Source organism: Ursus arctos, unplaced genomic scaffold, assembly GCF_023065955.2.
Source record: "Ursus arctos isolate Adak ecotype North America unplaced genomic scaffold, UrsArc2.0 scaffold_4, whole genome shotgun sequence".
Taxonomy (NCBI): Eukaryota; Metazoa; Chordata; class Mammalia; order Carnivora; family Ursidae; genus Ursus; species Ursus arctos.
In genome coordinates, this window is record NW_026623056.1 from 45,396,158 (window position 1) to 45,417,831 (window position 21,674).

At 36.2% G+C, this 21,674-nt stretch overlaps 1 protein-coding gene and 1 long non-coding RNA gene across 5 annotated transcripts in view; one reads left to right on the forward strand and one right to left on the reverse strand.

Moving 5' to 3' along the window:
• ALCAM (activated leukocyte cell adhesion molecule) overlaps positions 1-21,674 on the reverse strand; it is a 203,777-nt gene that overhangs the window by 150,376 nt on the left and 31,727 nt on the right. The gene's annotated exons all lie outside the window — the stretch shown is intronic.
• Positions 3,940-10,691, forward strand: LOC130542677 (uncharacterized). Its single transcript, XR_008957380.1, has 2 exons — positions 3,940-6,584; positions 6,714-10,691. It is a non-coding gene; the product is annotated as an uncharacterized LOC130542677 (long non-coding RNA).

Below are 21,674 nucleotides of genomic sequence, written 5' to 3' on the forward strand. Positions count from 1 at the left end.
TACCACATGGTACATTTAAAACATAAGCTTACAGCTAATCAGAAGCTAATTAAAAACTTTACAGTATAATTTCCTGTGCTTGCTTTCATCTGTAGTTTTAGAGGAGTAATTATATGATTTTTACAGTATAATCTATTCAATTTTTATGATAAATTAGTCTTTAAATCATTGCTGGAGAACAAAAATCAGTTCTCTAGAATCAAAAGTATTCAGCAGAAGCACTAAAAGTGCAAGATTCTCTAATGGTAGTTTCTCCTCTGATAGACCAGTCCACTCTGGGAGAGGAGGGAATACTGGCTTCCCTATCCTGCTCAAACCTAGCTAGATGCCACACACACTCACACACACACACACACACACACAGTCACTGTGTCACCAATGTGTCACCAAACATAAGCAGGTAGGACAGGCTGAACTCAAGTAAAAACTTAATTTTTTCAGAGAGATTATCACTTATGCTAAAGGAATTGTAGAAGATTTCAAAGGTTCTGAATTTAAGCACTGATCCTTCATTTTATTGTTAAGATAACTTGAGGCATCTTTGAGCCTCATTCTTCTTCTCTCTCTCTCTTTTTTTAAAGACTTTATTTCTTTGACACAGAGAGAGACAGCCAGGAGAGAGGGAACACAAGCAGGGGGAGTGGGAGAGGAAGAAGCAGGCTCCCAGTGGAGCATGGAGCCCAATGTAGGGCTCGATGCAGGGCTCGATGCAGGGCTCGATGCAGGGCTCAGTGCAGGGCTCGATCCCAGGACCTTGGGATCATGCCCTGAGCCAAAGACAGACGCTTAACGATTGAGCCACCCAGGCACCCCAATTCTTCCTCTCTCTAGAATGAGACTCAGAGTAGCTGAATAAGCTGCCACCCACAGGTTGGAGGCAGTCCAGTGAAACGAAGAGTAGAGACCATGTAAAACACCCAGGGTTCAAGTTCCAGTTCTACTACTTCTATCACTGTACTTAACACAATGGCAGATGCCTCGCAGGTGGTCAGCTTTGGTTTGTTCATCCTAAATGAATGAAACCAGTCTCCCAGGTTAGAAAGTAAATTACGCTTTCCTCTTCTTCACCTATCACAGCCAGTCTATCAGCAAAGCATTTGTTTCTTTGAAATGTCTATGGTATTCTGAACATGGTTTCATTGTCTGATGCCATTTTAGCCTGGCTGTCACTTCACATCAAGATTCCTGCAAAGTCATCCTCACTTCTCTTGCAAACCTTGTCTTTTAAAAAAAAAAAAAAAATTTGCCTTCTTCTGTAACCTTTAGAAATATCCAAATGTTATCAATGCCTTCAAATACCAGCCTTAACAAATCCCAAATTACAATGCCTGTCTTTTAAGATATTCTCTAAACTGGCCTTACAACTATTCAGTATTATTTATCCACAACTCTAAAATCAAGCACCTAATTCTTCAGTACAGTACCATAAAAATTCTTATTCCTATATCGGCATGTTTTAGCTCTGAAATGCCTTCTCATGTTCAGTGTAATATAAAGAACATGATTTTGGATTTAAGAAACTCTCAATGTTGGGGCGCCTGGGTGGCACAGCGGTTAAGCGTCTGCCTTCGGCTCAGGGCGTGCTCCCGGCGTTATGGGATCGAGCCCCACGTCAGGCTCCTCCGCTATGAGCCTGCTTCTTCCTCTCCCACTCCCCCTGCTTGTGTTCCCTCTCTCGCTGGCTGTCTCTATCTCTGTCGAATAAATAAATAAAATCTTTAAAAAAAAAAAAAAGAAACTCTCAATGTTAATCTGAATTCAACACCTAACTAGATGTGTAATTTAGGATAGCTTGGCTCCTTGTAAAATGGGAATAACTACCCAACGGGCTTTCTGGGAGGATTAAATGACATAATAATAGTTAGTAATACATATAATTTAGTGAGAGCACACTGCGGCTCAAGCCCCATTCTAATGTTGATACAAGAACCCTATGAAGTATAGAAGATACTTTTTCTCATGCATAAGGGAACTGTGGCATGGAAAGCTACAGCAGTTTCCTAGTAAAGTAATATGTGGCTTCCGAGCTGGCAATCTTTACTACTAAAAAAATGATGTATCTAGAATAGTCACCTGGTAACCACAAATGTTACTGAATAAATGAGTAATCTGAAATTTTAATAAAAATGCATTTCTTCAGAAAAAAAAGACAAGTTCTATTTTCCCCAACCTATGTAAATAAGGGTAGCTCATTTGAGTCAATTGAAAATAGCCACCATAAATCAGTTACTGAGTATATAATTAGGGCTTTACAGGCTCTACTTTCCCTCTCTGAAAAGTACATGAACTCTTCACTGTGGGCTCAAGGTTTACAAAAGTGGTGATTGCTTTGGACTTCAAATATTAAGGATTTTTTTCCCTTTATGTTATAGAATGAAAAAAGCATCAGTTAATAAAATAAAATGACATGTTTATATACAATTTTCTACTTAAATGTGTGACAATACTGTGTGACCAACTAAAGTAATTTGATTAATACTGAACTAATGCAAATCTTAGTTATCAGAGAAATAAACATAGCCCTGGCAGAGAATTAGATGGAAGCACAATGTACAGAATTTAAGAATACCTGATTATATGTGGTTGTTTTTTTCTGACAGAACACATGTTAAAAGAAAACAAAACAAACAAACAAAAAAAAACCAGCAAGACATGATTAAATACTTCCTGCAATTAAAAAAAAATTATTCAGTACTGAAATCCTACCTAGGATACCTGATTCAGCCTAATGTCTTTATTAAATTTTTGTCCCTATTTGTACTCCACTGAAGGAATCTGTACACAAATGAGAATCCACTGACAACGCTAACAGTCACTTGTCACAATATTTATTTTTTTCATAGGCCCTAAAAAAAGTGCATCACATATTTTTATTCAATATTGGGTATTTGTGTATGGGAATGGGATTTACCAAAGAATGAAGTATACTATAGTAAAGAACTAGGATAGTATAATACAATGTTTGTCATAAATTATCATGATAAAGTTATCATTCAAAAGACTTTTTGATTCATCATCTCTAATATATAAATAAAGACCCTGTACAACATTTCTATTTCATATACCTTTTTCAAAAATGCACTAGCTGCCAGTTGTTGCTTTCATTACCAAGGGGTAGAAACTTACATTAGAAGAGTATAGTAAAATTATATGACCTACCTATATACAATATTGTGAAGTGGGATGGCTATCATATTTTCAAACAGAACTAGTACAAATGTTAGTTATGAGTCTAGTAATTCCTGGAAAGTGTGTTCAGTTGTTGAACTAGGCATTCCCTAGAGTAATGACTACACTTGCTCTTTCTGTCCATTAGCGATTTCCCCAACTCAAAACACTTTGCATCCCACTGACTCTTTAGGAAGTGACTAGAGAAAACACAAGCTCCTCTGGCATAATTTCCTAACCCTCAGTGCCTACAACACCAATTGTTTGAAAAGCTGTTCTATCTTATTATTGTTCAATATTCTGCTCCATAATATAGCAAAGAACTCCAATACTTTACCATAATGATAACATCCAGCATTTTGCACACATTAAATGATTGCTACAGCCCCCATAAAGAGAAAAAGGCACAATTTTTTCCATTTACCATTTGTGGTTTAGAAGAGTGCATATTTTGCCCAAGGCTATAAGATACCTCAAAGGAAAAGCAAAAATTGAGAAGCATTAATTCATTAATCCGTCTCCATAAAGTACATTGATTCAAGTAAAAAGAGGAAAGTCAACACATTCTGTCTCAACTGCAACACCAATACCACTAAAAATGATGTTGAAATTACTAGTTGTTTTAAAGTACTGTCACCCTGGAGAGGCCAAAATTGTTCAAACTGAGGTCCTAGAAGTGGAATAAAATATTTTATCGTCATCAAGCCTTTGACTCAAAAATAAACAAAAATCTCCCAGGAATTTTTTCAACCAGAGCACTTCTTTGGAGTTCCACTTTAAATGCCATGGATTGGGAAAGGTTGTGAAAACCAGGATTTCTATGGGTAACAAGTCTTAACCCACTTTTCAGAGTGGCACTTTTCTATCAGACACCATCCCCTTTCTGATTCTTCATTAGGCCAGAGGGGGCTGAGAAACAGAATAGATACTATTTAAAAATAGTGAGAAAAATAATTCTCCAAGTTACCAATTTTACTGGCATTTCATGATAAAAGCTTATTATAAATAGATTATGTGGTCATTAAGATCTGGTATTTTCAATGTTGTGTTCAACACAAAGACTAAATTTATTTTTTATGGACCTCAAAAGAAACAGCACAGATGCTATTTTTTCTATCAATTCCATAATTTGTCTCCTCATTTTTATAGGTTCCTCTCTTACGTTTAATTCAATCAGCTAGAATGTTAGTGGTGAATCTTAACTGAGTAACCAGAACCATTTTGCTTATTCTCTCCAAAGCTATTTCTCCCTCTCTAAAGTAAAGCTAACAACTCTTACCTCAGAGGGTTATTGCTATTATTAAGGGAGATAACGTAAGTAAAACACCTAACATCTGAAACTATGTTTTAAGTAGAGTCTGAGGAATATAAACAAATGTTTACTAAATCATTTGCTCACACGTTGCCAATCCTGGAAAAAAAAAATGCTTCAGAATAAAGTTGCCACTAATCCATCACTGATTTCCTAGCTTAATATACAGCCAAAATGTGTCTAAAATCCCTGAATCTTTTACTCCATACTCCCACAGGGATAATATATCTCCCCACTTTTACCTTTCTCTCTCCAGCCCAGACACCTTCCACACCTCCACTGAAATATATTGCTCCCTCATCAATGTTCCCATAGCAATATCCCCATTATAACCCTCATTCCCAAGGCATTATAGTTAGTTGTGAATATGTGTGTCATTTCAGCTGCACTGTGAGTGCGCCCAGGGAAAAAACCTGGTACCTGCTGCAACAGGCTAAGCTCTTCCTAAATGACGGCCAAACTCAATGCCCTAGGAGTGGCATTAAGAAATAAGTGCTCTGTGTACTAAGAAAGATGGTTACAACAAAAATTACTATTTAATGAGACACATAATTTCCAAACTTCAAGTATATAATTTCAAATATTCTCATCCAGCAAATCAAATCATTCAGCAACCTGGGAGTTCAGTTTGTAGCTAATTCATTTTGACTGATGTTTAGACACAATATTTCTTTAAGGCAAACATTCTTAGAGCCAAATCAGGTTCTTCCATAGCAGATACCAAGCATGCAGAATTCGTCCTTGAATTTCTCTATGTTAAAATGGTTTTCTCAGTATTCTACAATTAAAAGTCTAAGAATATAATAAATGACATTACGTATCTAGGGACCGAACACTTTTTTTAAGAAAAGCCTAACTGTTGCATCAGAAGCTGCAAGTGTTCTACATATAGCAAGTTGAAGAAGAGAAATCTTCCTCTTCTGGAGCAAAAAGACAAGGCAGACTTATTTTCCACATTTGGGTCCTGAGTATCTGCACTCCAGGGGACTATTTTCTAGGTTGTACGCTCTTTGCGGAATGAAGGAATCTTGGGGACTCTCAGTGAGCACGGTCCTAACTCAGCTCTCAGCTAGTTCTTCCCAAAGTACAATTCGTATGTCTGGTGTTTGAGAGAAGAGGCCACAGATATGTGTGAGCTGTCACTTCCACTCAGTGCTTTAAGCTCTGTCTATGATACTGGCTTTCCTCCTTTCAGAGGTAAATGCCTTTTTGAGAAACTAAGAAAAGCAATAAAAAGTCTTCTCACAAATGCAAGTGATAAGATACCACAAATTTTTCAAACAATTAACAGACACTGCAATCTATGTAAGGAATCAATACCAAGAACCCCTGTACTAATACGACATTGGATCATCAGAAACATGAAAGCATCCCATCTGTTTAGATGTCCATAAGCATGACTTAAATGAGTTACACGTAGATGGATTGTTCTAAGCTTTTATTGAGAACCAATATAAAAAATGTTCATTTGAAATATATATACATTATATACATGTATATAAATATGTGTGCGTATATATACGCACACATGTATACACGCGCACACACACATATGTATACACATACTTAACTGTGGCTAAAATCACGTATTCATTATGTTCCACAAAGTCTTCCAAATTTTACTTTTTCCTTAAAATTGGAACTAAATACGCTCTCTTTATGTGAACCGTTTTTCCCATTTATTTTAAAAAATAGAATCTACGCAATCATCTTCTTTCGTTCCACTAGATTCAAGAAACTTAGAAGAGAAAGGAGTATGAAGTTCACGGATGCCTTCTACACGTCAGGCATTGCATAAAGTGCAACACTAAAAAGAAGGTTTTGTCAACCCTGCTTTTGCAATGAGAAAACTGAGATGCAGGGAGGTTAAGCAGTTTGCCAAGTTACTTAACTGGCATATGGTGGAGCATTTCAACATACTCTGTGACACTAAATCAAGGTTCTTTCAAGTACAGCACGTTGCCTAATGATATACTTAGTGAACAAAGACAATTACGACCTCCTGTGTATCCGTGCTGCTACGGACTGAATTGTCCTCCCAAATCCATGTGTTGACACCCTAACTCCCAGTGTGACTGCATTTGGAGACAGGACCTACAAGGAGGTAATTATGGTTAAATGAATTCATAAAATTGAGGCCCCGAACCCCCAAGACTAGTGTCTTTATAAAAAGTGATATCGTAACCATAGAGTTCTCTCTCTCTCCCTCTTTCTCTCTCTGTCCCTGAATTAGAGGACACAGCAAGAAAGCCGCCATCTGAAAGCCAGGAAGAGACCTCTCACCGGGAACCAAATTGTCTGGCACCTTGATCGTGAACTTCCTAGCCTCCAGAGCTGTGAGAAAATAAACTTCTGTTGCTTATGCCACAGTCTATGGGATTTTATTATGGCAGACCAAACAGACATACACCTGGCATCATAATTCCTACGATTCTTTCAAATCATTTCTGATCTTTTACCTTATAGGTAAAATGTAAGTGCTAATGTGCATGTATGCAAGCAACTTAAATTCACCTTCATAAGTGATGAAAAAATAATTAGAAGAAATGAAAGGAAGAAAGAGAAAAGGGGAAGAAAAAAATGGGAGAGGAAGAAGAACATCCAACAGTGGCTCTTTCCAAGATGCCAGAGAAATCACCATTCTGTGATAAAACTGGAACACTTACAAGTATTAGGGAATTATAAAAAGCATTTAATATTTGCTAATCTTTCTGACTTTAAAATACGAGGTAGAATGAGTTCTCAACATTTGCTACAACATGGACGGCACTGGAGGAGATAATGCTTAGTGAAATAAGTCAAGCAGAGAAAGACAACTATCATATGATTTCTCTCATCTATGGAACATAAGAACTAGAATGATCAGTAGGGGAAGAAAGGGATAAAGAAAGGGGGGGTAATCAGAAGGGGGAATGAAACATGAGAGACTATGGACTATGAGAAACAAACTGAGGGCTACAGAGGGGAGGGGGGTGGGGGAATGGGATAGGCTGGTGATGGGTAGTAAGGAGGGCACATATTGCATGGTGCACTGGGTGTTATACACAACTAATGAATCATCGAGCCTTACATCGAAAACCGGGGATGTACTGTATGGTGACTAACATAATATAATAAAAAATCATTATTAAAAAAAAAAATAAAAAAAAAATAAAGAGACTGTCATTTCCCTGTTAAAAAAAAAATAAAAATAAAAATAAAATAAAATAAAATAAAATAAAATACGAGGTAATATTTGTGCTTCTTTAAAAATTCCACAAAAAAATCTTTTGCATTATGTATATACATATGAAAAGGTTTTATCTCTTTCTCTGCCCCAACCATCTCCCATAGAGAGATCGAGATGGTTAGAACAGCACCAACAGCTGTGGCAGGCACACAGTAGGGATACAACAAACATTCAACTGGGGGGATGAAACTGAATTTATCTTCATTATGTGACCTTCTTCACAATGTGAACTATGTGGTACTATACTTATTTGCATGTCGTTATTTACTCATTTCTCCAGGGAAATTTAATTTTTCATAACCACCTGCTTATTTTGACTACAACATACTGTTAAGTCTCAGACTGGTAGCAACTACTTCAACTGGAAAAATAAGACTCTTTTGGGACCAGTTATAATTTCTAGTGTGCTACTTTAAAAAAAAATTCATTATAGGGAATTTTATTACCATCAACTTTAAGGCCTAACAAAATTCAGCACTTTATATTCATTTTCCTTCTTTACCTCTGGACTCTCCCTGTCAAAATGACCCTTGAAACATCACAGACTTATTGTGCTCCTTGTAATGTAATTTGGTGCATCACGTTGACCAATTCTCAAGGCGAATGTTATACAGCTCTCTTTTGACTTATTACCTCATTTTCCCATTAGTGCTCCAGAAACCTTAGTGTTTCCCTGACCCCTGTTTTTTTGTTTTCATTTTTATTAGATATACCTTATATAGCCCAAACTTAACTACTTGTCACAATTTTCTGAAACAAGGATTGAAAAGAAGCAGTGCCGATCTGAATGTGACTCAGAAATCACGTTGCCAATTGAATTTAAACATTTTTCAAAATTATTGCCTAAATTCAGTTTCTTTGGCCTCACTGTATCCTTCAAGGAAATAAATAATAATTCAAACGTTAACACCTCATTTGATTTTACATTTTTGGGAGAAATGAGGGGAAAATTACTGTTTTGTATATATAGGTATTATATGGTAATTTTTAATCTTCTAGCACCCTCTTTTAGAGGATTATAAAAATCAGAGGTGCTGTAGATGCACTGGTATTTGGGGGAAAAGGGAAATGATCTCAAAAGAATGTATCAACTGTTCAAAGAAACACAGAAGTAGAAATTGATAAGAAAAGTTTATTTGTAAGAGAGCAAGAAAAGGTAGAAATGAAAGAGTAGGTGGATAACATATAAGAAATGCAAGGAAATGTTTTAGGGTTTGGTATAAAATAACAGAATTTGGGAAAAACTCCATTTCTGAAAAGTAGCATTTTTTTTGTAGAGTGAATCCTTAGAAGACTCAAGAAACCAAAGATACAAGGGCGCCTGAGTGGCTCAGCGGGTTAAGCGTCTGAATCCTGATTTCAGCTCAGGTCATGATCTCAGGGTTGTGAGACTGAGCCCCATGGGGGCTCCCGCTCAGCAGGGAGTCAGCTTAAGATTCTCCCTCTCCTCTCCCTCTGCCCCTACCCCGTTCTCTCTCTCACTCTCTCTCAAATAAATGAATAAATCTTAAAAAAAAAAAAAAGGAAAAAAAGAAACCAAAGATACAACTGAATACAGAAAATATCAAACAATAGCTTTTGTCCTAAATATATTTTTTGTAACGCTGCACCCCTCGTTTGTATTTTGGTCATAGCTTTCTAATGCTAAAATCCTACAAATTCTGAGGCAAATCAGCCTTAACACATCAAATTAACTCAGTAGCAAAACCAAGCTAAACCAACCAAATGAACAACAACAACAACAAAAAACACCAGATGAAATCATTACAATCCATGCTTTTAAAAAAGTTCGCTCTATGAAGTGAACTTGAACTGTCATTAATTTTCTTAATCTCATGGTAGTACAGACTGATTGAAGGACGCACATTTGCTTGACTGCAGATTCAAGAAGAAATGGTGTCACACTCAACCTCTCAGCTGTTTCTTAATGGAAAATTAACTTCAAAGCTTTTTGAGCATTTAATTCTCACTCTAAAGCTAGCCAATGTACACACTACCCCCGTGCGAGAAATAAAAAATTTTAAATGGACAGCTGGTGAAGATTAAATTTTAATATATTTTTTTAAAGATTTTATTTTTTTATTTGACAGAGAGAGAGAGAGCATACAAGCAGGGGGAGCAGCAGAGGGAGAGAGAGAAGCAGGCTACCCAGTAAGCAGGGAGCCCAATGTGGGGCTCGATCCCAGGACCCCAGGATCATGATCTGAGCCAACGGCAGACGCTTAAACAGCTGAGCCACCCAGGCACCCCCATACTTAAATATTCTTAAAACCAAGAGTTACCTCTTCAACCCCTTTATTCTCTGTTTTACCTTTAAAAAAATGAAGAGGTATTTTCAAAACACACCTGATTTGCATTAAAGCTTATACTCAATGAATGTAAAGATTTCTGTGAGAAAGAATGAGCATAGCCATATATCATAGAAGGAAATGAGAATGAAATACCAAGTCTTCACTCAGGGTGAGTCAGCACCAAAGCATAATATAATCAGACCTCTTAAATTAATCAGGAAAAGAACAATTTTTTTTTTTCCTGGTACTTTTAACCACCAGAGCACCCCTTTCTCCTCAAGTTACAGCAAAGAAAATACTACTCATTCCTGTAAAATAAAAGGTGGGGTAACAATTCCTCCATTCCCAGAGACACTAAAATGGCTCATCATCAATCATTCAAAGAATATTGAAAAAAAGGGAGCAAACTGTGTTCTGTATGTCCTAGGAGAATATACAGTAACAGGGCATGAATGCTTCACACTTCAAAATCACTGCTACTACTTCAAAAGAGCAACTCTAAATATAAATAGGAAAAAGAAGAAGTAGCATTTATAGAAAATACACTATGTTAAATGCTTTACATATATTACCTTACTTAACTTTCATAACCATCATGAGGAGAGTATAATTATCTCCCAATTTCCTGATTTAAAAAAAAAAAACAAAACAAAACCTGAGACTAAACAACTTGTTTAAGATAATAGAGTCAGCAAGTCATCGAGCTGGGATTGAGCTCCGATCTGAATGGTTAAAATAAATCTATTATCTTCTCACTATACTTCATTAATTTCATCCAGTATTTTTTTTTAACTAAATACCCATTACTCATGTATGTTATGTATTTGGGCAAAGGTGGTGAAAAAATGGAATTGTCACTGTCCTCAAGGAACTTAAGAATCAGCTGGAGAACACCAGACCTGGAATAAGTAAATACAACACAGTGAAGGTAGTGTAAAAATTCTAGAGATAATAATAGATTGGTAGGAAGTAGAGTGGAAGAGGAGGAAGGTATCATCAGAACTTCTTAGAAAAGCCACTAGACCTGAAGGGTACAAGTTAGCCAGGTGAAACAGGAGCGTTAGAGGCAGAGGAACTGGTGTGTCAAGGCCTTGGGTGAGAGAGGGGTAGGCAGACTTTTGGGGAAATAAAGCAAGTTCAATAAAGCTGAAGCTTGGCACAGAGGAGATGAATGGCACTAGGGAATTAGGCAACGAACACATGCTGCTGGGCTTTTCTAATCACTCATATCAAGGATGTTTGATATTCTATAAGAGGTTCTGAGATGTTATTGAAATATTTTAAGCAAAGTTAATATGATCAGATTTGAATTTTCTAAAGATCTATCCAACTACAATATAAGAATAAATTGTAGGTCTACAAGAGAAATGTCAGAAATGAGTTAGGAATCTATTTGCAGTAGCTCAAGGAAGAAATAATAGTGGCTTAAATTAAGAGTAGGGGTATGTATAAAAATGGAGAATACGTGTTGAGATGCAACAGATAGCTAGAAAGCAGAATCACAGAATTTGTTGTTTGATTGTGGGATATGACAGATGGAGATGTGTCAAGGATAATTCCAGATACTGGTCTAAAAGTTGGTTGGATATGGTGCCACTTACCAAGACTGGGAACATAGAAGGAGCAGCAAAAGGGGTAATTTCAGAATAATAACAGTGTTACTACCATTAATAATGATGATGATGATAACCAATTGTTGAACCCTGTGTGGCAGAAACCGTGCTAAGTGCTTTATACGTATTACGTAATTTTCTTACAACCCTCCCCCTTTCGAAGTAGTTACTACCTCAATTTTATAAGTGGAAAAATTAAGAACTGAAAAGTTTAGTAACTTACACAGCTGGTATATACCAGTGCCAACTGGATAGGATATAAAAGAGTATCAAAAAGAGATTAAATGGGGAAAAAAGACAGTATTTGGAAAAAAGACAGTTTGGTCTGAGGTCCTATGGGGACATCCCAATGAATTTATTCTCCAGTGGAAATCACTGGTAAGGAGAGTCAACACTACATCCTTGAAAAAGAGAGAGCAAGGTCAAGTTGGGAATAACAGATGGAACAAAGAATCAGGAGCCAGGTAGAAGCTAATGGAAATGGGCCGAATTTGGAAACAAGCAGGAGAGTTGGAAGACTACCCCAAAGAGCATTACCCAGCACATCTGCCTTGTCTGTTGGCAGGTAGATAGTGTAAGCGACTGTGTGATTGTCTTAGAGAGACGCAATAAAGAATATCAATAGGAAAATATTAACAAAATAAAATAAAATAAAAACATACACTGACTTTAGGCCCCAAAATATCTTAAAATTGATTATTGACTACATTTTAACTATACAACCTATAGAATGACAATAAAACCTATAGGATGAATGTTCTCTGTAAAGTTACTGGTGTCCATTTATGGTTGCATCAAAGAAAAGCTATTGATAAAAATATAATGAAGATACATCTTTGGACATATATTTGTAGAGACGATTTAAAAAGAAAAAGAGGGGACTAAGACAAATATGACAGGAAAAACACAACACATAATTCTATCAGTAATAACCAAAAGAATATAGATTCAAATAAAACTAATTTCTATACGGCCACTTAGATTCAAGGTAGTCATTCACAATAAATGTTTCCATAGTTGGCATTAATGTGGCTCTGAGGCTAATCAGCAGGTTGTTTTCTTAAGGGTCTATCTGCAAACTGTTGTCAGTGGACATAAATTTTCATTTCCTATGCAAAAGCTGGTCCTGGGGGGCTTATTATTTAGTGATCTCTGCTTATCTTTCACTTGACACAATCTCTGCCTTTTCAAAATTTACTTCCAAAGCACGGACCTAGAGACATCTATAAGATTTATTTGTTTCAGGACAACCATATGTTCTGTAGTTCTTCTTTCCAAAGAACTTTATCTCAACTAATTAATCCTTAAAATCTCTCTGAAACCAAAGTGATGAAGACAAGTAATTTATATTTACCAAAAAAGAGCAAATTTAGGCACCTTGCCCAGAATCTCTCAGTAAATAAGCATGGAAAAATGGACATCCATCAACTACTCCAACATGCTTTCTAAGGAGAACATTGCAACACTTGCAGGCAACTAGCCTGACAGTTCATGCAAAAAAGTACTTCACAGAGAAGCCAAAACTATCAGAGCTGACATGGCTCTTGCTGGTACTCTAACTCATCAGCTCTACTCACACTGCTTGGGATCAGATCAAGTTTGCCTCTTGCTCTTACCTTTATCATAGCTTCCTGAACGTTCCCGCTACTTTCACTCTCTCTCTGAAAATTATATCTTAAATACAAGCGTCAGACTTGCTTTTCTCAAACAGAAGTTGGCTCTTTTCATTCCCCTAGTCAAAAAAGCCTTTGATGTGTTCACAAAATAAACTCCACACTCAGCCTAGAATTCAAATCCTTGTTCAATGTAATTACAACTTAAGTTTTGAACTTTATCTCCCACTACACTCTGACTTAGTCCATTTCTTACAAATAAACACACACACACACACACACACACACACATTACACACACACACACACATTACACACACATAACTTTTATTCCAGTTCCGTAAATATACTCTTGGGTTTTCTCAAATTTGAGTCTGTTCAAGTTGTTTTCTAGAGTGCCCTTAAACTTTACAGCAGCTTTCCCATCCTTCACAGGTCAACCCAATTCATTCCAGTTAAAACAAATCGATATTTCTCCTCCAAACTCATAGCACTTTGAATGTGCATTTCCTCAAGCACTTTTACTGCTTATGTTACTGTGTTTTTGTCCATCACTGGATTTTAAGTCACTAAATAGCAGAACTGTATCTAATTTACATTTATCCCCCTCATCAACATTGAACATGATGTTTTGCATATAGTAGGCATTACATTTGCTAAATTGAACTGAAAAATGTTTGATAATAACATCATGTCCATTTTAGGCCTAAGTAAATTTAATTATGTACTATACCACTTTCCTCCATTTAGTGAGCGCAAAATTTCAGCCAAATATATTACACATTCTATTTTCTAATTTTTTTTGTTTCTTCAATAAAAGAGATTGTAATTCAAAGGAAGCCTACAATGATCAAAAACACATATTGCAATAAGGAGGAGCTACAGACACATACCTATTCAGTATTAAGCCTGCTCTGTGGGACGCCTGGGTGGTTCAGTAGGTTAAGCGGCTGCCTTCAGCTCAGGTCATGATCCCAACATCCTGGGATCAAGTACCCCATGGGGCTCCTCCTGCTTCTCCCTCTGCCCGCCGCTCCCCCTGCTTGTGCTCTCGCTCCCCCTGCTTGTGCTCTCTCGCACTCTCTCTCTCTGATAAATAAATAAATAAAATCTTAAAAAAAAAAAAAAGCCTGCTCTATGTCAACGACAGAGATCCTTGACATTATGTCTATAATTTCAAATAATGTATTAGTTAAATATCAATTCTCTCATTTTACAAATGACAACTGAAGGTCAGAGATGGAACAGGTAACGTCTCCTGGGCCCAGCTATTAAGTGCCAGAGCAGAAACCAGAAGTCAGATATGTTTGACTATAGAGTCTAGACATGTTTTAGGCCACAGCACAAATCCCCAGTTCTGCAAGACTGAAATGATGTGAGTGTGTATAGAGGAGATGAAGAAACTATTTTGTATCCTGATTTATACGGCAAATTTGTATATAAATTTAACACTAGAATTACTATACAAATATACCATTTCTATAACTGTTTAACCTGTAATACTTAATCTAAAATATATGGTGTTAGATATATTTTAAATTATATAATTATAAAATATCATCTTCACTAACATATTAGATATCAGTCACTGTGCCAAGCATTTAATTCACTAATTAATTTAATCCTAATAAGAATACTGAGGTAAATACTATCATTATATACATTTTAAGGATGAAATAATGGAAACTCAGAGATGTTATTAAACCTATCCGAGGTCATAATGCTAGCTAGTAGTAGAATACTGATTTAGAACCAAGCTTGCAGGAATGGCAAGATATATTTCCTAACTATATGCACATATTCATATAATCTCAGCAAATCTTAAGCATCTGAAAATATTAAATTTAGATAAACCTTTTATTACTATTTTTCATATAATGCGGAGTATAAATCCATGATTTATGATCATTTACTTTAAAATGTTTCTCTGGAGAAATTCTAATTAATATACTCATTAACACACCCATCAGCTCTTATTGAGTATCTAAAATAAAATATTAAACATACTAGACGAACATTAATATATGTTTCATATTTTTTTTCACATTTTTCTCCTAGTATTTTCCTAAATCAGGGGCTAAGGAAATTTTTTCTTAAGCTAAACAAAATCCTCATTTGTTTTCTGCTCATGTTGACTTCTGATACTATATCTAAGTCATTTTTCTTCGGTAGAACATAGCACTTAAGATTGTAAATCATCTCATGTGTAAAGGAAATAATATGGCACTTTAAAAAATACAATTTTAAATTGTAGTTCGGTATTTCCCAAATATAAAAGTACAAGATTAATAGCCTGCATGAAAATAAGTGCTATTGATCACTAATTTCACTGGTTTTAATTACAAATCACTCTACTTCGTTTTACTGTAATAGTTTTACTGTGGAAATACACTGGTTTAAACTTTGAGTACTACATTTCATATTAATTATAATTATATAATTCAAACATTATCTCCCGTATGAGTTCACAGTGAGAATAAAGCACATTTATTTCTAATGCTTTGTGACCTTCACATTATTTTCTTTTGCCACAGTCTTCAAGGTTGTTCAGGTAGAATGCTGAAGGAAACTGAAGTTCTAATTATTTGGACACATGGATCTCTTTCTTCCATTATAAGTACTACTCCAAGACATTAAAAATGCATGAATTACTTTATAAAATCATAGGTCTGAAAGGACTCTAGAGGTTCATCCTTCTTTCTCCAGGTTTTACTCATATCATCCTATACCAATGCCATTAGTCCTGACATTAAATATCTCCAGGGAAAAAGATTCCATTTCCTCTTTCGACAATCTGTTTCAGTTCATGAAACGCCCTTCCCACTATGAAATTTTTCCCCTTTGTTCCTATTTACAATATAAGTTTTCACGTGTGATTAAGTCACTTCTTATACTTTTCATCTTCAGGGTAAAATATGTTTTACTCCTACATTTTAGGTTATATTTCTCTCCTAGGTTATGAGACCCCAAAGAGAGGACTGCAGAGATTTCTACAAGGTTCTGCTCTTTGGCATTGGAAGCTGTCTATGCCATGTACTCAGAGAATGACCTGAGCACTTCTGCTACCCTAAAGGCAGCAGGACTAAGAAGTCCCTGTAAAGGTCTCTTCAGATGACCAACCAGCATCTCTAAACTTTGAACACCAATTTTCCCTTTAGCCCTTTGCTGTGTTTGATGAATAATGTTCTCATGCATAATATCCCATAAAGTGGGAACAGCCCATGTTGCACAGACTATTGTGAGAATTAAATGAGTTAGAATAAGTACAGAGCTTAGAAACATGCCTGGCACATAGTAGTAAATAAATAGTTTAATAAATGTTAGCTATTTTCTCCTGTTGCCGCTGATACTATTCTTACTGCTCCAAATACTGTCGTACTGTTGTTGCTGCTGCTGCTGCTACTACTACTACTACTACTACTACTACTACTACTACTACTACTGCTATTACTACTACTTCTACTACTACTGCTACTATTAGTACTGCTACTATTACTAATACTATTACGTCTTTGATTTCTGGCCTACTGTTATTATACCCTAATAGATTAACTTTCTTCTATCAAGGGGGGCATTCAGAGTAAACTGGAATGCCTTGGAGGGTTAGGGTTCACCTTTTCCCAATTCCCAGCTCCTCTTGGCCAGTTGAGCTGGGTTCTCCCTGATCACAAGACCTTTACCACAATTATTATCCACAGTTGACAAAAACAGTACAACAAATATACAAATCAGGGCCTCTAAGGTTTTCTGGCCCTTCATCCTTCCTGAGATCTTGTGACAGTCTGTCATTTTGTAAGAGCTGCATTAACGTTCTCCCATTAACATGAATAATTGAAAGTTTGCCTAACAGAAATATCCTTCAATATTATACGATGTTTACCAACTCCATTAATGGTTTAGGAGAAGTATTGTACGCAAGTATGTAGAAAATTATAAAGAGAAACCAAATATTAAATTACTCTAAAAGGCCTATAATGGGAAATATTACCTTTTTTCTCTGTAGGTTGATATCAAAGAAAACTTTGAAAATTTACTTTTTCATAACAATTTGTATTTTCAAAGTGCCCCACAATCATTTTAATATTTCCTCAAACAAATCCCCATGGGGGAGTATGGCATCATCAAACATTTTTTCACAGATAAAAAGTCTAAAGTGTGGATATGAAGCAATTGAAGGATGGGTCAAAATGTGATTAGATTTCACACTCTCTGAGTCGCTAGCATGCTGTTAAGTGAATTGAAGCCTGCTTGCCTCAAGAAGGTAAACAGAATAAATGAGTTAGCATTCAGATTTACAAATAAACCAACAGTGGACCATAAACCAAGTTAGTAAAGCCTATCTCCATGGAGGCACAAACAATACTGGGGTACACACACACATACACACCATACAAACACACACACACATACACACACAAAGGAGAAGTGAACGTTAATTCGTCTGCCATGATTGGCTTTGAAGCGAGTCTCTGATGGATTTTATGGTGCTCATCACAGCAGACACCACCTCCTTTCCTCCAGCTTAAGACAACCTGCCTTTGTAATTTCTAACGCAGCCTGTTCAGCCTGCCTTTTCCATTGTGCTAATTCTGGGTGACCCAGATTGGCGACCTTAGAGACTGAAATTGCAAATGGTACTACTGTTCAGAGGGCCCTGTTACAACACCAAAGGTGACTCTGAAGATCAAATAAAGCCAGTAGTTTAAAGTTACAAGTGCCAAATTCAAATTCATGTAGGTATTATTATCTTAAATATATAGATCAGTCTGGCCTAAATCCATTGTAATCATATAGCTCCTGTTGACCAAGTACGGCACAGTCACCCACTTATTGGATAGATAGGAAATGCCTAAGATGACAAAGTGTCTACAACTGATACATTTCTTGACAGAAATTTTCACTGAGTATAAATGAAATCACTAGGTTACCTACGAGTAAGTTGTTTTCCTTGCTTTCTGCATAAGCCATCTACTTGAAACACAAGAGAGGGAAGTTTGGCAAAGTTTCAGAAGTATTACTTTTATCATCTTGGTGTTTGTCATTATTCACTATCCAGAATTATATAGTTGTTGCTGTTTCTCTTTTCTATTTTTCTCTCTCAAGAAGTGGTTCCTGGAGCGCCCGGGTGGCTCACTTGGTTAAGTGCCTGCCTTTGGCTCAAGTCATGGTGTGGTGGTCCTGGGATCGAGCTCTGCATGGGCTCCCTGCTCAGCGGGGAGTCTGCTTCTCCCTGTCCCCTGCCCCTCCCCCTCCTTGTGCTCTCTCTCTCTCACTCATGCTCTCTCTCTCTCTCTCAAATAAATAAAATCTTAAAAACAAACAAACAAACAAAAAGAAGTAGTTCTCAATCATGACTACACATTAGAATCAACTCCAAGCTTTAAAAAAAAAAAAATACTGATGCCTGGACCCTAGGCCTCAGGATTCTTATATAATTGTCTGTGGTGAGACTCAGGTATTGGTATTCTTTAAAACCCTCAAAGTGCAGGGTTGAAAACCACTGATCTAGAGGCATTTACTTTGCTTCAGAACATCTAAGTCACCCAGTCACACCTAATAATGAGAAAGGCAGTGGTCATTAAAAGCGTTATAAGAAGGGAGTGGCAACTTTACATAATTTCTTCTACCTAGTATGCAGAATGCCCTCTGAAAGAGTTGGAATAATTTTTTAAAAAATTTTTAGACACTCTATAATGTTGAAAGCAGGGACTATTGCTATCTTGGTTATTATTGTATTTCCAAACAAAGCTCCTCATTAATAACATAAACCCCTGATAAAAATTTACTGAACAAATGAATGAACAAACAACCATATTGATAGCCACCACGAATGCACTGGGAGCAAAACACATTTCTTATGACAAAGGCATCTGAATACTACTTTCTCCTGAAAATTCTGTCCTGTTTCTCTGCTCCACTGCTCCTGTGTCATCCCTGAAGGAGCTTCCCAAGTAGTTGTATGCAGAAGTCAGGAAGGTTCATAAGTCTCAGTGGCGCTCCATCAAATATAAGATATAAATGCCAGGGAGATGACTCATCTCAATTTGCAATTTAATGTCTAATTCCAGTCATCTCTATTCAACACAAAAGGGAATCACCACTGAACAGGATGTGGGTCTTCCTTGTGAAGCCAGTTGTCAATTTCTAAGAAATCATCGATGCTTACAGCAATTCTTCATTATACTCTAATTAAGGTCCAACTTCCATGGGAAATATCTTACATGTGCTATATAATTCTGACAGTTCAGAAATTGTTCCTTTTTCCTTCATGGTAGTTTGCTCTCTTTTCTTTTTAATAATAAGAGTCTTTAATAATAGCTCTCATTAGCGAGTGCCTAATGCATGTGTAAAATGCTTTAACACACATTTAAAAAGTTTAATGATCCAAATAACATCATAAAAAGGTATTACCTTCCTCATTTTAGAGATGGGAATAAAAGGATCAAAAGGTTGAAGTAACTTTCTCAAAAGCACATGGCTAGCTGATGAATGGGCAGGAATTTAATCCCTGGTCTGTCTGAGCCCAGTCTCTGAGCAACAGTTTCTCTTTTCTTCTTGCTGACCCAACAAATTCCACCATCACCTCCACTACCTACCACCATCCCATCTTCAGAAAATCTTTCATTTGAATATTTCTTCAATTCTGTCTGGGAAGAGTTCTTCCTCTATATCAAACTTCTGGGGGCCTTTTATTACTCATCTCTGAAGCTGTGACTGAAAAATGTTAAACATTCTTATTATCATTGCATTGCTTTTCTGAATCTATCAAATTACAGAAAAGCATTAACAAAATGATTATATAAATGCAAGGGATACACTATGCTGCGCACAACCACTATGAAAAACAGTATAGAGATTCCTCAAAAAATTAAAAACAGCAGTACTATGATCCAGCATTCTCACTTCTGGGTATATATCCAAGAAAATGAAAACAGGATTTCAAAAGGATATTGGCACTCCTCTCTTTATTGTAGCATTATTCACAATAGCCAAGATATGGAAAGTAAGTAAAACAACTTACTCTTAGAAAATCTAGTGATTTCATTTATACTCATGGAAAATTCTGTCTTAAAATGTGCCAATTCTTCTAGATAGACATTTTGTCATATAAGTCTGTCAATGGATGAATAGATAAAGAAGATGTGGCATGTATGCACGCGCGCACACACACACACACACACACACACACACACACACACACACACAATGGATTATTACCCAAGAAAGAAGGAAATCCTGCCATCTGTGACAACATGGGTGGGCCTGAAGGGTGTTAGGCTAACTCAAATAAGTTAGACTGAGAAAGACAAATACTAAATAGTATCACTTGTATGTGAAATTTAAAAGAGACAAGCTCAGAGGAGCAGGGAGTAAAGTGGTAGTTGCCAAAAGTTGAGGGTGGAGGAAAAGGGGAGATGTTGCTCAAAGAGTATAAACTTCCAAGTTTTAAAATGAACAAGTTTGGGATCTAATGCACAGCATGGTGATTGTAGCTAATACTACTGTACCATATACTTGAATATTGCCAAGAGTAGACTTCAAATATTCTCATAATAAGAAAGAAACGGTAACTATGTGACAGAATAGAGATGGTAGCTAATGCTACGGTGATAATCATTTTGCAATTTATAAGGTTACATGTCAATTATATTTAAATCAAGCTAAGGAAAAAAGGATATATTATGTATGCTTGATCAGTCTATTACCGAAATGTTCTCCTTCACCACTACTTAATGAGTAACGTTAAAAATTTTTATATTAAATTTTAAAAAACTGTAGTGCCACAACGACTATCCTTTGTTTCTGTTTGTTATTTATTAATTAAATGACATTTAGAGCAGATGTCAAAAAACAGTTTTTAAAACCTAATAATAAAACATCTGTTTTACCAATGGCAAATTAGAAGATTTCAGGTATCTACATCCTGTAAGAAGAATACTTCATCTTCTCATTAATGATCCAAAAGAGGGAGACTTACTTTTTTTATTCTTCCTTTATACTTTTAAGACACCTAAGTTAACTTTGTCCACCTTCACAAAACAATGCAGTTACTCCTTTAAGCTTTATGCTTTTAACTTCAATTATTTGAAAACAGGGGTAATGACAACATAACAGATTTGATATAAGAATAAGAATAAAGATATTGCCAAGTCAGTAAGAGAAAGTAAGTGAAGGTAGTAGGAGATGGGATAAGGTGATTTAGGACAATGTTTGCTACTTTAAAAAAAGTGTTTACATAAAGGGATACAGCCTGTCTGCTAAACAAGTTAATTTTAACCGGAGTAAGAATACTCTGTATTCTTAGGCCAATAGCTACTCTGCTGAAAGAAAGCCAAAGTTTTCCAAACAGACTGACCCTTGTTGTCTTTGTGTGAACTGACCAGCTCTTTCAGATTTTCCAAGGCAGGCAAATATTCAAGGTTTGGGTGGTCAGAAAATCTAACCTGC